The 15,012-nt window shown below is 43.2% G+C and overlaps 1 pseudogene; it reads left to right on the top strand.

Moving 5' to 3' along the window:
• The first annotated feature begins 1,012 nt into the window (after window positions 1–1,012).
• LOC131825523 (small ribosomal subunit protein uS8-like) lies at window positions 1,013–11,410 on the top strand (annotated as a pseudogene).
• Window positions 11,411–15,012: the final 3,602 nt, after the last annotated feature.

Genomic DNA, 15,012 nt, shown 5'->3' with positions numbered 1-15,012 from the left:
TGCTAGAACTCATACAGGAATTCAGTACAATCAATACACAGAAATCAGTTGCATTGCTACCAACACCAAGACACAAGAAAGAGAAATTAAGGAGTCAATCACATTTACAGTTGCACCCAAAACCATAAGATACCTAGGAATAAATCTAACCAAAGCGGCGAAGAATCTGTACTCAGAAAACTATTGAATACTAATGAAAGAAATCAAGTAAGACACAAAGAAATGGGAAAACATTCCATGCTCACGGATTGGAAGAACAAATACTGTGAAAATGTCTATGCTACCTAAAGCAATCTACACATTTAATGCAATCCCTATCAAAATACCATCAACTTTTTTTTAAGGAAATGGAACAAATAATCCTAAAATTTATATGGAACCAGAAAAGACCCTGAATACCCAGAGGAATACCCAAGTTGGTGGCATCACAATTCCAGACTTCAAGCGCTATTACAAAGCTGTAATCACCAAAACAGTATGGTACTGACACAAAAACAGACATATAGTTCAATAGACAGAATGGAGAACCCAGAAATAGACCCTCCACTCTATGGTCAACTAATCTTTGACAAAGCAGGAAAGAATGTCCATGAAAAAAAGACAGTCTCTTCAACAAATGGTGATGGGAAAATTGGACAGCCACATGCAAAAGAATGAAACTGGACCATTTCCTTACACCACACACAAAAACAGACTCAAAATGCATGAAAGACCTCAATGGGAGACAGGAATCCATCAAAATCCTTGAAGCAACCAGGCAGCAACCCTTCAACATCAGGCGCAGCATTTTCTTCCTAGAAACATCGCCAAAGGCAAGGGAAGCAAGGGCAAAAAATGAACTATTGGGACTTCATCAAGATCAAAAGCTTTTGCACAGCAAAGGGAACTGTCAACAAAACCAAAAGTCAACCAACAGAATGGGAGAAAATATTCACAAATGACACATCAGATAAAGGGCTAATATCCAAAATCTATAAAGAACTTATCACTCTTTCTGCCATTTTTCCTTGCCGCCATAATGGTGTGCATGAAGGTCCTGGCAGATGCTCTCTACAGCATTAACAGTGATGAAGAGAGAGGCAAATGCATCTATTTAGGCCGTGCTCCAAAGTCATCATCCAGTTTCTCACTATGATGATGAAGCACGGTTACATTGGCAAATTTGAATCACTGATGATCACAGAACAGGGAAAATTATTGTGAGCCTCACAGGCAGGTTGAACAAGTGTGGAGTGATCAGCTCCAGATTTGATGTACAACTGGAAGATCTAGAAAAATGGCAGAATAACCTGCTCCCATCCCACCAGTTTGGTTTCATTGTACTGACAACCTCAACTGGCATTATAGACCATGAAGAAGCAAGATGAAAACACACAGGAGGGAAAATCCTGGGATTCTTTTTCCAGGGATGTAATACATACAGACAAATAAAATGCCTCAATGGGAAAAAAAAAAAAAAGATAAAAAAAGAACTTATCAAACTCAAAGAACAAAGAATCCAATCAAGAAATGGGCAGAAACAAACACCTAAAGAACAAAGAATCCAATCAAGAAATGGGCAGAAGACATGAACAGACATCTCTGCAAAGAAGACATTCATGGCCAATAGACACATGAAAAAGTACTCAATATCACTCAGCATCAGGGAAATACAAATCAAAACCACAATGATATACCAGCCAGAATGGCTAAACTTAACAAGTCAGGAAACAGCAGATGTTGGTGAGGATGTGGAAAAAGGGGAACCCTCCTACACTGTTGGTGGGAATGCAAGCTGGTGCAGCCACTCTGGAAAACAGCATGGAGGTTCCTCAAAAAGTTGAAAATCAGCAACCCTGCGTACGATCCAGCAATCACACTACTAGGTATTTACCCTAAAGATACAAATATAGTGATCCGAAGGGGCATGTGAACCCAAATGTTTATAGCAGCAATGTCCACAATAGCCAAACTATGGAAAGAACCTAGATGTCCATCCACAGATGAATGGATAAAGAAGATGTAATACACACACACACACAGGAATACTATGCAGCCATCAAAAGAAATGAAATCTTGTAATTTGCAATGACATGGATGGAACTAGAGGGTAATATGCTAAAAGAAATAAGTCAATCAGACAGAGACAATTATCATATGATCTCTCTGATATGAGGAATTTAAGAAGCAGGGTGGGGAGTGTTGGAGGTAGGGAGGAAAAAAATGAAACAAGATGGGATTGGGAGGGAGACTCTAAATCTCGTGAAACAAACTGAGGTTTGCTGGGGGGTAAGGGGTAGGGATAAGGTGGTTGGGCTTTCGACACTGGGGAGAGTTTGTGCTATGGTGAGTGCTGTGAAATGTTTAAGCCTGATGATTCACAGACCTGTACCCCTGGGGCAAATAATACATTATATGTTAATTTAAAAAAAAGGTCTCAAGGGGTGCCTGGATGGCTCAGTGGGTTAAAGCCTCTGCCTTTGACTCAGGTCATGATCTCAGGGTCCTGGGATCAAGCCCCACATCGGGCTTTCTGCTCAGCAGGGAGCCTGCTTCCTCCTCTCTCTCTGCCTGCCTCTCTGCCTACTTGTGATCTCTGTCTGTCAAATAAATAAATAAAATCTTAAAAAAAAAAAAAAAAGTCTCAAGCAGCTAGGTTAAGGTATTGATCCCAGGCCATCTTTGTACCAGTGGTCACCAAAAGCATCATGTGGATAAGGGTTCTGCTCCTCACCCCCAGATCAGTAAGAGAGAAGCATAATCAATTAGCAATAGTCAATCTCAACACAGGAGCTTAGCACCAATACTACATGCCCTGAACAAGCCTTCTCTGGACTGCAGAAGTGAAAACAGGCTTTGGAGTTGGGGACGCCTGTGTTACTGTGTTACTGACCCTGGAGCCGTAAGCAACATTCAACTCCAAAATGGATAGGGTCTCTGTGAGAACTGAGCTATTTAATACAAGTAAGCACTCAGAAGAGAGCCTGACACACACAGAGTAAGCATGGGATCGTGCAACCTTAATGGAGACAATATCACCAACAGGGCAAAAATGGTTCTTAGAGGCAAAGAAAAAAAACTTACAATTTTTATGGATAAGGATTTATATCATTTATGTCATTGTTTCTCAGAAATCCCCACCCTCTCTTCCCAGGCTGTCAGGGCTGTGACCCAGTGTAGCTGTTGGAGGCTGGGGAAATGCTTCCTGCCTCCCTCAGCTGGGAGCACCTTTATGCACTGCCTGCCTTCACCCCCATCCTTGTTTTGCATATCATTAAAGCCAAATTATTTGGATGTCTGAGCTGAGAGCATTTCACTTTTTTCCTCTTTGAAATCTATTTTGAAACTGATGGGTGTGTAAAAAACACAGGCAATGTAAATTAGCCTCAAAATGGCTGATTTTTCAGTAATTCTGAAAAAAAAAAAAAAAAGAAAAGAAAGAAAGAAAGTAGTGCCCTCAGAAGGTGTCATCTATCTGCATACAATTTGGGTTAGAAAAAGAAAATCCTTATCAGTACTTTATTATACAGCTCTCAAGCCAACACCAGGAAACAGTGTAATTTGAGACAATGAATATCATCAATGCCATGAATTCAATGTAATTACGTTTCATTGAGAAAAGGAAAAATGTCTCTCCTGACATACTTGTGCGCGTCTGAGTGAGGAGAGAGGGAAGGAGGAGGGGCAAGAGCACTGTACCATCTGGACTGTCAGCATAAAGATGAAAAATAGAACAGCCACTCGCCCCGTCATTGGGAATTCAGTCACACATTCCTGAAAAACAAAATACGAACACCATTAAGCTAAGGTCAAAAGAAATCAGCTCGAAGCTAGTTTTCTCTACAGTCCAGCCACCCCTTAGTGGACACCTCCCTTATAGGCTCTCTCTCCCTGACGAAGCTTCAGCACTTTTAACAGAAGCGGTGAAGACTCAGCCCAAAAGGGGCAGAGTCGGGGCCTGAACCTATGTCCCCTGAGTTTCATATTAAAACCCTTTGGCTTCCAACAGACTGAAGCAGGCTCCAGCCGAAAAAGGAAAGTATTGGTGCACCAAGCTAAGAGGGCTTCAGGCATGGCTGGATTTAGGGGTTAAAACAACGTGATCAGGGCTCTCTCCTCCCGGCAGCTCTACCTAAGAGCTTGGTGCTCAAGCCTTGGTGCTCAAGTTTTGGGGGCAGGGAGATGAATGCTGATTGGCTGGGCCTGGGTCATGTGCCCACCCCCAACTCTGTGGGGAAAGAGAGTGAAACCTCTCTAGAACCGAGAACCGGATGGGGTGAAGATCAAGGTGCTCTCCCAGAACAAGGATTAAAGGACAAAATAGAGTCTTCCGTATCATCCGAGAAAGAAGCGTAGCCTCCCCTGACCCCTCCTCCACCCAGCACACTAGTCTTTCTCCCTGCTCTGTCCTCATGCTCTCACCATCTCTGAAATGATAGCATAAATTGATTGATTTCTGGAAAAGTACAATGCTATCACCACACCGCAGTACCCAGAAGAGTACCCAGCATGTGAGAGCTGCTGCGTATTTGCTCAATAAAACGAATGAATGAATCAGAAACACCAAACCTGCCTCTCAACTAGAAATAACATGGTTTAGGCAGTAAGGCGTGTTGGAGGGGGAGGAAATGATCAGCAGTCTTAGTAGACCTTTCATACATGCTCAGCACCTGCCGACTGGAGAAAGTAGAGAACAGCCCCCCCCCCCCCCCCGCCCCCCACCATCTCCCACCTCTACTAGCCCAGCAATGGCAGGAAGTAGATAGATTCCAGAATCTGTTCCACCTGCTTGGAAGGAAGACCAGCCGGCTGTCTTGGAAGGTCCCCCGCCCTTCAGAATCCACAATCCTTGTTAAAGCCAATTGCCAAATTCCACCACCCCACCCCACCCCCACCCCACCCGGCCCGGGATTCCCGTTCTCTAAGGCTCTGAGCCCCTGAGTTTGCATTTCTGACAAGTCCCCAGGTGCTGCTGCTGCCGCTGCTGTTTCAGGAACCACATTGTGAGAAGGAGCTTTCCCACCAAAACTGCGTTTTTCTAACTGTCTGTTTTCCTGACGGAGCTTGGGGGCAGCTATTGGGTGGCAGGAGTCCTTAAAAGGGCACAGCAGGAAGCAGCCTAGGTGAGCTGCATTTGCAAATTTTATTAAACCCATCCCAGAGGTATGCCTTGAAATGAAGGCTGTGGTTCCCTTTCCCCCAGCAAACTCCTGAGGCCCAAGGAGGAGAGCCAGTGAGGGAACTCCCAGAGTCCAAAGGCCTGAGAGTCAGGAGTCCAGATGACTGAGGGCAGGACATGGACGTTGTGGCTCAGCAGAGAGCAGCTCTGCCCTTCCTCTGCCTTTCTGTTCTGTTCGGAGGGTCAGTCTCAGACTGGATGTCTGCCCACATGGGGAGGACAATCTTGTTTGCTCAGCCACCTCCAGGGTGGGAGGGGACAGTGAGAGCCAGTGGCCAGCCACGCCTCCATGAAGAGATGGCCACACAGACCCAGCCTGGCCCGCCATCTTAGACTGAGCAGGGCATTCTCATTTAAATGTTAGAACGACTGCCCCAAGTCTGCAGGGTTGTAGCAGAAAGCAGTTAAGTCAGTAACGAATATTCTGCCAATCCTCTCAGAAACCAGGGCTCACAACCATAGAGGCAGCCCAGCTGAGGGTGAGGAAGGAAGAAAGAGAAGGATACCCCCCCAACCCCTGTGAAATGGGTATAATTAGCCCCATTTTACTGTTTACCCTGATGAGTAAACAGATTCTGAGGGACGCCTGGGTGGCTCAGTCGATTAAGGGGCTGCCTTCGGCTCAGGTCATGATCCCTGGGTCCTGGGACTGAGCCCCACATCCGCTCCTTGCTCAGCAGGGAGCCTGCTTCTCCCTCTGCCTCTGCCTGCCACTCTGTTTGCTTGTGCTCACTCTCTCTCTCTGACAAATAAATACATAAAATCTAAAAAAAAGAAAGAAAGAAAGAAAAACAGAAACAAAAACAAAACTGAGATTCTGAGAGGTAATAACTCACCCAGCCAATAAGTAGCAGAGTCTAGAGTTAAACCTATAATGTCGACTTGATATACTGCCTTCTGTCTGCCAAATCAGACAACAGAATCTGAAGGCAGGACAGTAACTGGAAGGGAAGGCTCAGCAGGACCCAGAAGTGTCTAACATCCAGAGTATAAGTTCAAGGGAGAGAAACCATGAAGAAGGAAAGCCTAAGGAAGCCGTCATCTGGGAAACTCCTCATTGTGCCATGCCCTGTGGGTGCCGAGGGTCACCCTCCTAAGTTGTATCTAGAACTGTGCACCTACCCAAATTCATAGCAAGCCAAAAGCAACTTAACAAATGAAAATTAAACCATCCACCCAACGCTGAGGAAATCTGGTGCACTTCCCATAGACGAGGTCTACATTTCCCCTTTTCTTACGCACCCTTGTTCTGAAATATCACCATCTAAACAGGGCACGTTGCGGTATTTACCAAGTCTCCCTCTTGGAAACCGAGAACCCCAAGACACATGGCATTGTGAGTCTTCACTGAATAATGCGTATGAAAGAATCTGCTCTCTCTGGAGGAAGACCCCATGGAGACACCCGATGTCATCATTGTCATCGTCACTATTACTCATCTTTCAATTAGCAGCACACACCAAGAGTTCGATACAAGAGTCCAAAAGACCATGAAATTACATTTTTGCATGCTGAGTTTAAAACATGCCAACACTGTTTTTTTCTGTACCACGGGTTGTTAAAACTGTATATATATATATATATATATATATATATATATATATATATATATATATATATTTTTTTTAAACCGGCACCGTTAGAAAAAGTGAAGCAAGAGTGGCCTCTTGTGGAAGTGATGACACCTACAACAAGTTATCAAGCTGGGGTGGCACAGGATCTTTTGAAGCCCGCTGGAGGGAAGTGGCCTGTGTTCAGAGTGAGTGGTTTTGGAAAGTGCATGCCTAAAACCTGAAGCCATACTGAGCAGCCTTTCCTCCAGACTATGAAAAGTTGCATCCCTCCTCTCCATCACCAGCCTGTCTACTCCACGCTTCGCAATCACCAGGCAAGTTTATAGCAGGTGTTCAAGAAATATGAGCTGAGAGATCTGAGATCCAGTGTTTGAACAGTTTTACCAGCACTGTGGGGGTGTGGACCACTGTTTTCTTCAAATATCATTTTCAGGGGCACCTGGGTGGCTCAGTTGGTTAAGTGTCTGCCTCTGACTCAGGTACTGATGCCTGAGTCCTGGGGCTCTCTGCTCAGCAGGTAGCCTGCTTCTCTTTCTCCCTCGGCCTCTCCCTCTGCTTGTGCTCTCACTCTTGCTGTCTCTCTCTCTCTCCCAAATAAATAAATAAAACCTTTTCTTAAAAAATCACTTTCAGTGAGGGTTGGGGGTGGTACGTGCATGCAACTTAAAGACCTTCCCTCTTAGACTCCTATTCAAAAATGGTCACCAACCCACTGACATGCCCTCATCTAGATTGGTGTCCATGGAAGGAAAAGAAAGACTAAGGGTAGCATAGGTGGAACCGAACTAAAAGGGTTGAGGGTGTCCAAAATCCTTCGTAGATTTATCCGCTAGACAATGCACGTGATCTTATTTTTCCTATTTTGTACAACATTTTGCCAGTTTTCACACTATACCAGAACAAACTGAATTAGGACTTTTCACAATTTGGGAGACCAGTTTCACCTCCAATGTTAAAATTCATGTATTATGAAATTTGACAGACACACTGAAGAGCATCTAAATCATGGAGACTACATAATGAATAAACATAAAATAGCCAGACAGCTAACAATGAACCCAAGAGAGAAATGGACACCACCAGCAGCCCTATGTGCCTCAGCACCATGGTATCCTCATCACACTCCAGGCATAGCCCTTCTGCTAACTTCTGCGATAATCATGTCCTTCGTTTTCTTTATAACTTTCCACACATATTTACACACCTAAGCAATAAATTCAGTTTTGGTTGCTTTTGACCTGTGTGTAAATGGACGATTTGTCCCTTGCCTCTCTGCTCTATAATAGTCCACTCTACAAATCACTACTTTTGATGGACATTTGGGTAGCGTCTCAGTTTTTTGCTTTGACAAACCATGCTGCTACAAACTGTCTCAATAAGTGTCAACAGGTTCTCACATGCAAGAAACCCTCTAGACTATGTGCTGGCTAACATTTCCTGTTTGTCAAACAGTGAATGTTTGGGGTTTTGCAACCCAGATGGTCTCTCACAATTATTCAACTTTGTCATTGTAGAGGAAAAGCAAATGTGACCATGTGGAAACAAATGAACATGAATGTACTCCAATAAAACTTTATTTAACAATGCAAAACCAAACAAAAACAGGTGGCAGATCCAATTTGGACAGTGGTCCAATAGTATGCTGACTCATGTTAAAGATGACTTCTTTAGGCATGAACTTGCCAGAGCCACCCCATCACACAAGTCCATGGCAACCCCACGTCGATGTGGTACACAGCCTGGCACCACCAGAAGTTGGGCTACGGGGCAACTTTACCGGGTAACACCAAGCTCCTCCCCTGAGTGGACACACAAGTTTGCATTCCACGAACAGTGTGGCAGTGTCCCCATCACTAAGATCCTTACCAGTACCTGGTATCGTTAATTTCTGCCAAACCTTTGGGTATGCAAGAATTTTGCATTGTAGTTCACTGAAACATAGCTGAGTCTTGAGTTCATATATCTTTTTTTTTTTATTAACCTGTAATGTATTATTTGTTTCAGGGGTACAGGTCGATGATGTATCAGTCTTACGCAGTTCACAGCGCTCACCATAGCACATACCTTCCCCAGGGTCCATCACACACCACCTCATCCCTCCCACCCCCTCCACTCCAGCAACCTTCAGTTTGTTTCCTGAGATTGAGAGTCTCTTATGGTTGTCTTCTTCTCTGGTTTCTTCTTGTTTTATTTTTTCCTCCTCTTCCCCTATGATCCTCTGTCTTATTTCTCAAATTCCTCATATCAGTGAGATCATATGATAATTGTCTTTCTCTGATTGACTTATTTCGCTTATCATAATACCTCTAGTTCCATCCAGGTCTCTGCAAATGGCAAGATTTTGTTTCTTTTTTGATGGCCATATAATATTCCATTGTAGATAATACCACATCTTCCTTATCCATTCATCTTTGATGGACATCTAGGTTCTTTTCATAGTTTGGGTACTGAGGACAATACTGCTATAAACATTGGGATCACTATATGTATCTTTGGCATAAATACCAGTTGTGCGATTGCTGGATTATAAGGTAGCTCTATTTTCAATTGTTTGAGGAATCTCCATACTGTTTTCCAGGGTGGCTTCATCAGCTTTCATTCCCACCAATAGTGTAGGGGGGACCCCTTTCTCTGCACCCTTGCCAACACCTGTCGTTTCCTGACTTGTTAAGCTTAGCCATTCTGCCTGGTGTGAGGTGGTATCTCACTGTGGTTTTTATTTGTATTTCCCTGATGCCAAGTGATGTGGAGCATTTTTTCCTGTGTCTGTTGGCCATCTGGACATCTTCTTTGCAGAAATGTCTGTTCGTGTCTTCTGCCCATTTCTTGGTTAGATTATTTGTTCTTTGGGTGTTGAGTTTGTATAGATTTTGGATACTAGCCCTTTATCTGATATGTCATTTGTGAATATTTTCTCCCATTCTGTCAGTTGTCTTTTGGTTTTGTTGACAGTTTCCTTTGCTGTGCAAAAGCTTTTGATCTTGATGAAGTCCAATAGTTCATTTTTGCCCTTGCTTCCCTTGCCTTTGGCAATATTTCTAGGAAGAAAATGCTGTGTCTGAAGTTGAAGAGGATGCTGCCTGTGTTCTCTTAAAGGATTTTGATGGATTCCTGTGTCCCATTGAGGTTTTTCATCCATTTTGAGTCTATTTCTGTGTGTGGTGTAAGGAAATGGTCCAGTTTCATTCTTCTGCGTGTGGCTGTCCAATTTTCCCACCACCATTTGTTGAAGAGACTGTCTTTTTTCCATGAATATTCTTTCCTGCTTTGTCAAACATTAGTTGACCATAGAGTTGAGGGCCCATTTCTGGGCTCTCTATTATGTCCATTGATCATTATGTCTGTTTTTGAGCCAGTACCATACTGTCTTGATGATCGCAGCTTTGTAATAGAGCTTGAAGTCTGGAATTGTGATGCCACCAACTTGGCTTTCTTTTCAACAGTCCTCTGGCTATTCAGGGTCTTTTCTGGTTCCATATAAATTTTAGGATTATTTGTTACATTTCCTTAAAAAAAAAGTTGATGGTATTTTGATAGGGATTGCATTAAATGTGTAGATTGCACTAGGTATCATAGACATTTTCACAATATTTGTTCTTTCAGTCCATGAGCGTGGAATGTTTTTCCATTTCTTTTTGTATTTCTCAATTTCTTTCATGAGTACTTTATAGTTTTCTGAGTACAGATTCTTTGCCGCTTTGGTTAGGTTTACTCCTAGGTATTTTATGGTTTGGAGTGCAATTGTAAATGGGATTGACTCCTTAAGTTCTCTTTCTTCTGTCTTCTTGTTGGTGTTTAGAAATGCAACTGATTTCTGTGCATTGATTTTATATCCTGACACTTTACTGAATTCCTGTAAGAGTTCTAACAGTTTTGGAGTGGAGTCTTTTGGACTTTCCACATAAAGTATCAGATCATCTGCAAAGAATGAAATTTGACTTCTTTGCCTATTTGGATGCCTTTTCTTTTGGTTGTCTGATTGCTGAGGCTAGGACTTCTAGTACTATGTTGAATAGCAGTGGTGATAATGGACAGCCCTGCCGTGTTCCTGACCTTAGAGGGAAAGCTGTGTTTTTCCCCACTGTGAATGGTATTTGCTGTAGGTTTTTCATAGATGACTTTTGTGATACTGAGGGGTATGTACCCTCTATCCCTACACTGTGAAGAGTTTTGATCAAGAAAGGATGCTGTACTTGGTCAAACACTTTTTCTGCATCTATTGAGAGTATCATATGGTTCTTGTTCTTTCTTTTATTAATGTATTGTATCACATTGATTGATTTGCAGATGTCGAACCAAACTTGCAGCCCAGGAATAAATCCCACTTGGTCGTGCTGAATAATCCTTTTAGTGTACTGTTGGATCCTATTGGCTACTGTTTTGGTGAGAATATTTGCATCTATGTTCATCAAGGATATTGGTCTGTAATTCTCCATTTTGATGGGGTCTTTGTCTGGTTTTGGGATCAAGGTAATGCTGGCCTCATAAAATGAGTTTGAAGTTTTCCTTCCATTTCTATTATTTGGAACAGTTTTTAAACAAACATTCTTTAAATGTTTGGTAAAATTCTTCTGGAAGCTTTTGTTCCCTGAATGCTTTCCATACAGCTTTGGAGAACGAGAATGGAAATGGCAGCCTCCCAATTTCTGGCAGAGGAGCCGAGCACTTGGGTCCCTAGTCCTTAGTGCACACTCAGAGAAAAGCAGTTAATCCCTCCTTTCTCCCTGGTCCCTGGCCACACTATAGGCTCACCCAGCCTGTGACCAAGTGTTTCTGTCTCTGGTGCACGGGCACATTTGGAGTCTCTAAACCCAGCAGATTCCTGTGGTGTACTCCCACACCACTCCTCCCAGGGAGTAAGGTGAGTCTCATAGGATCTGCTGCTTGGTGGGTCCCTGCTCCCAGAGCAGTGGCCTGACTGTACCATGAATCACAGTTTATGGCAACCCTGAGCTGAGAGCCCCCTCCTTGTCTTCGTCTTTGCTTCCCTGCTCTGATACCTGGGAGGTCTGCTACACTCAGGCACCTTTTTGTGACCCCGAGGGTCCTGAGACCACACTGTCCCTACAAGGGCTCCACCCCCGACTTAGCCACTGGGACGACGTGTCTCAGTGGAGCAGACTTCTAAAAGTTCTGATTTTGTGCTCTGCTTTTCTATCACTTGCCGAGAGCCAGCTGCCGGAGGTCGCCTCCCACCATGGTCTATCTTCCCAAACACCACCTCAGAATCACTTCTGAGGTTGCTTTTCTGTTCCTAGAATTGCTGCTTTTCTTTTCTTCCATCCCCTGTCGAGTTGGTAGGCGTTCAGAACGGTTTGGTAACTAGCTGAATTCCTGGGACCAGACAAAATTTAGGTCTCCTACATTTCCACCATCTTGCTTTCCCCTCTTCCTGAGTTCACTTATTTCTGACTTAATTACTGCTTTCTTATAAATTGAAGAGAAGACATTTCTCCTTGAGCACCTAAGTGGCAGAAGCACTGGGTTTGTACCTCCCTCTTGCCCCTTCCCCCACATCCATGCTGATCCATTGCTGAGGCAAGTGTTTGGGTCATTCAAATCATGCCTTTGAACTTGAGAATATCCTCCTACTAAGAGAAGACAGGCAACAAAGACTGGTGGTTGAGGTTGAGGCCATTTTTTGTGGAAGACCGCAGACCATATTAAAACCTGAAAAATAAAAACCCTACTAGTAAAGGAAACAGAGTGAATGGCTATCTCAGTGAGTTTCTTGGTGACATTTTGTTCTTGTAAAGCAGAGCTGGGTGGTAGAGGTGGGGGAGTTCAGAGTTCCCCACTCTCTCCCATATTTAACCGGAGGTACAAGCTTGCAGTGTTGTTTTTCCATCTGTTTTAAAAATTCAGCCATTACATAATGGTTTATTTGAAGAATTTTATAAGCTCTTTAGAAAGGCTACAAACCACTGTTCAATGCTAATCAACTTACAGAGAGCCAAAACGAAAACTGCCCCACATGGTGCCTATAAGATACGGATATGATTAATCTGCTGCAGCCAGATGTTCAAATCCTGGGTTCCGATTCTGACTCTACCAGTTACTGGCTGGGTGACGCTTGGCTGATGCTACGCTTCTCTGAATCTGTTTCCTTGTGTGGTGTGCAAAATGGAAGTAATGACTAAAACTCCCACCTCAGCTTAGTCCAAGTGTTAGACATGAAATTTAAGAATTGAATGCTAGCTATGGTGATCTTAGTTTTTAAAAAAGGTAATGAAGAATGTAGTGGAATGTCTCTTCTCCAACTCTCCACAAACTCTTCAGGCTCAGAACCACTTGTCTTCTACTGAAGAAGAGGTTTGGCTAGACAATGAGAGGCCAAGAACCCAACTACTTTCTTTCTTTGCTCTAACTGCCAGGAAGCTGAGGTTCTATAAGCAGAGGGTTAAGTGTTTATGTCAGGGAAGGGGCACACAAATGTGAGGCACAAAATATATACAGATTCATATAAGTATAAATATAGAGACTAATCAAAGCATATATAAGCAAAAAGTGTAGGAAAAGAGGTACCTCAGGTAATTTTTATGGAATTATTATATCATTATTATAATTTTTATGGGATGTGTGTTGTTGTGGTATTTGTCAGCTTTTTAATATTTGTGATTTGTTGTGATTTTTTTCTCCTCCTATATACATATTTACTTTAGCATTTCTAATTTTGTGCTCATAATTTTGTATCATTTTTCATGAAAGACATACCTCCAAAACCCAGATCGCCCCCTACAAAACATGGAAAAGTTAAGAGTGTCCTTTATTCTGGAAGATGCTCCAAGGGGAAAGCTTTAAGCAGGATTATCAAACTGTGGTCCCCAGATTGGCAGCAACCAGGCTTGTTGATTTTTGATGGCAAAATAGTATTCATATATATATATATATATGCATATATATGTATATGAAATAAAATACACACACATATACACACGCACACACATATATTACATCTTCTTTATCCATTCATCTGTCGATGGACATCTGGGCTTTTTCCACAGTTTGGCAATTGTGGACATTGCTGCTATAAACATTGGGGTGCACATGTCCCTTCAGATGACTACATTTGTATCTTTAGGGTAAATACCCAGTAGCGCAATTGCTAGGTCATAAGGTAGCTCTATTTTCAACTTTTGAAATAGAGCTACCACACTCTTTTCCAGGGTGGCTGCACCAGCTTGCATTCCCACCAACAGTGTGAGAGGGATCCCCTTTCTCCACATCCTCGCCAACATCTTGCCATTTGCAACAACACAGATGGAACTAGAGGGTATTATGCTAAGCAAAATTAGTCAATCAGAGAAAGACAATTATCATATGATCTCACTGATACGAGGAATTTGAGAAACAATAGAGGATCATAGGGGAAGGGAAGGAAATAAAATAAAAATAAAACAAGACAAAATCAGAGAGGGAGTCAAACCATAAGAGACCCTTAATCACAGGAACAAACGGAGAGTTGCTGCAGGGGAGGAGGGTAACTGGGTGGTGGGCATTAAGGAGGCACATGAGGTAATGAGCACTGGCTGTTATAGAAGACTGATGAGTCACTGAGCACCAACTCTGAAATTAATAATACACTAAATGTTAATTGAATTTAAGTTTTTAAAAAAAAACATGCTCTAAAAGAGTCAGGCTCACCCAGACACTGGTTAGCAATGCAGATTCTCAGGCCCTGCCCCAGACCTACTAAGTCAGAAGCTCTACGGTAGAGCCCAAGGAATTCGCGTTTCTACAAACACTCCACGTGCCTCCAAGGAACTTCAGAGTCTGACAAACATTGTCTTTAAAGGAAATGCCAAATCCTCACCATACACAGCATAAAAGTACACATACGTACTTTCACTGAAAATGGCTCTGCTTGAGGCTTGACCTGTGACCTGCGGGTTCTCAGCCACCGCGATCCCTCTCCAATGTGAGGGGAGGGCCTATGTCTCACGCACCCAGAAGCTCACTGCTCTGTGTGCACAGCCCTGGAGTGTAGAAACTTCTGGAGCACCGAAGGTTCTGCAGGAACTACTTCTCAGGAAACAAACTGCCTCTTCCCTTCCCGGCTTGTTGGCAATAGTGCCCGGATCAGGAACTCACGTGCCTCCTTCTGTTCTGTAGCAAACACAGCAAAACTTTGTACAGCCTCACTCCATGCTGGGATGCAGAAGGCAGAGGGCTCTCGTGTTAATGACCACATTTACTAGGACTGAAAAATGAAATCAGGCTTTTCCCATCAGCAAGAAGCCTGCAAGGGCCAAAGAGCTTAAAAACAAGGACCAGCTTACC

The sequence above is a fragment of the Mustela lutreola genome, chromosome 2 (genome assembly GCF_030435805.1).
Source record: "Mustela lutreola isolate mMusLut2 chromosome 2, mMusLut2.pri, whole genome shotgun sequence".
Classification (NCBI taxonomy): Eukaryota; Metazoa; Chordata; class Mammalia; order Carnivora; family Mustelidae; genus Mustela; species Mustela lutreola.
The sequence above is the reverse complement of the archived record's forward strand: the minus strand, read 5'-3'. Positions and strand labels throughout refer to the sequence as shown.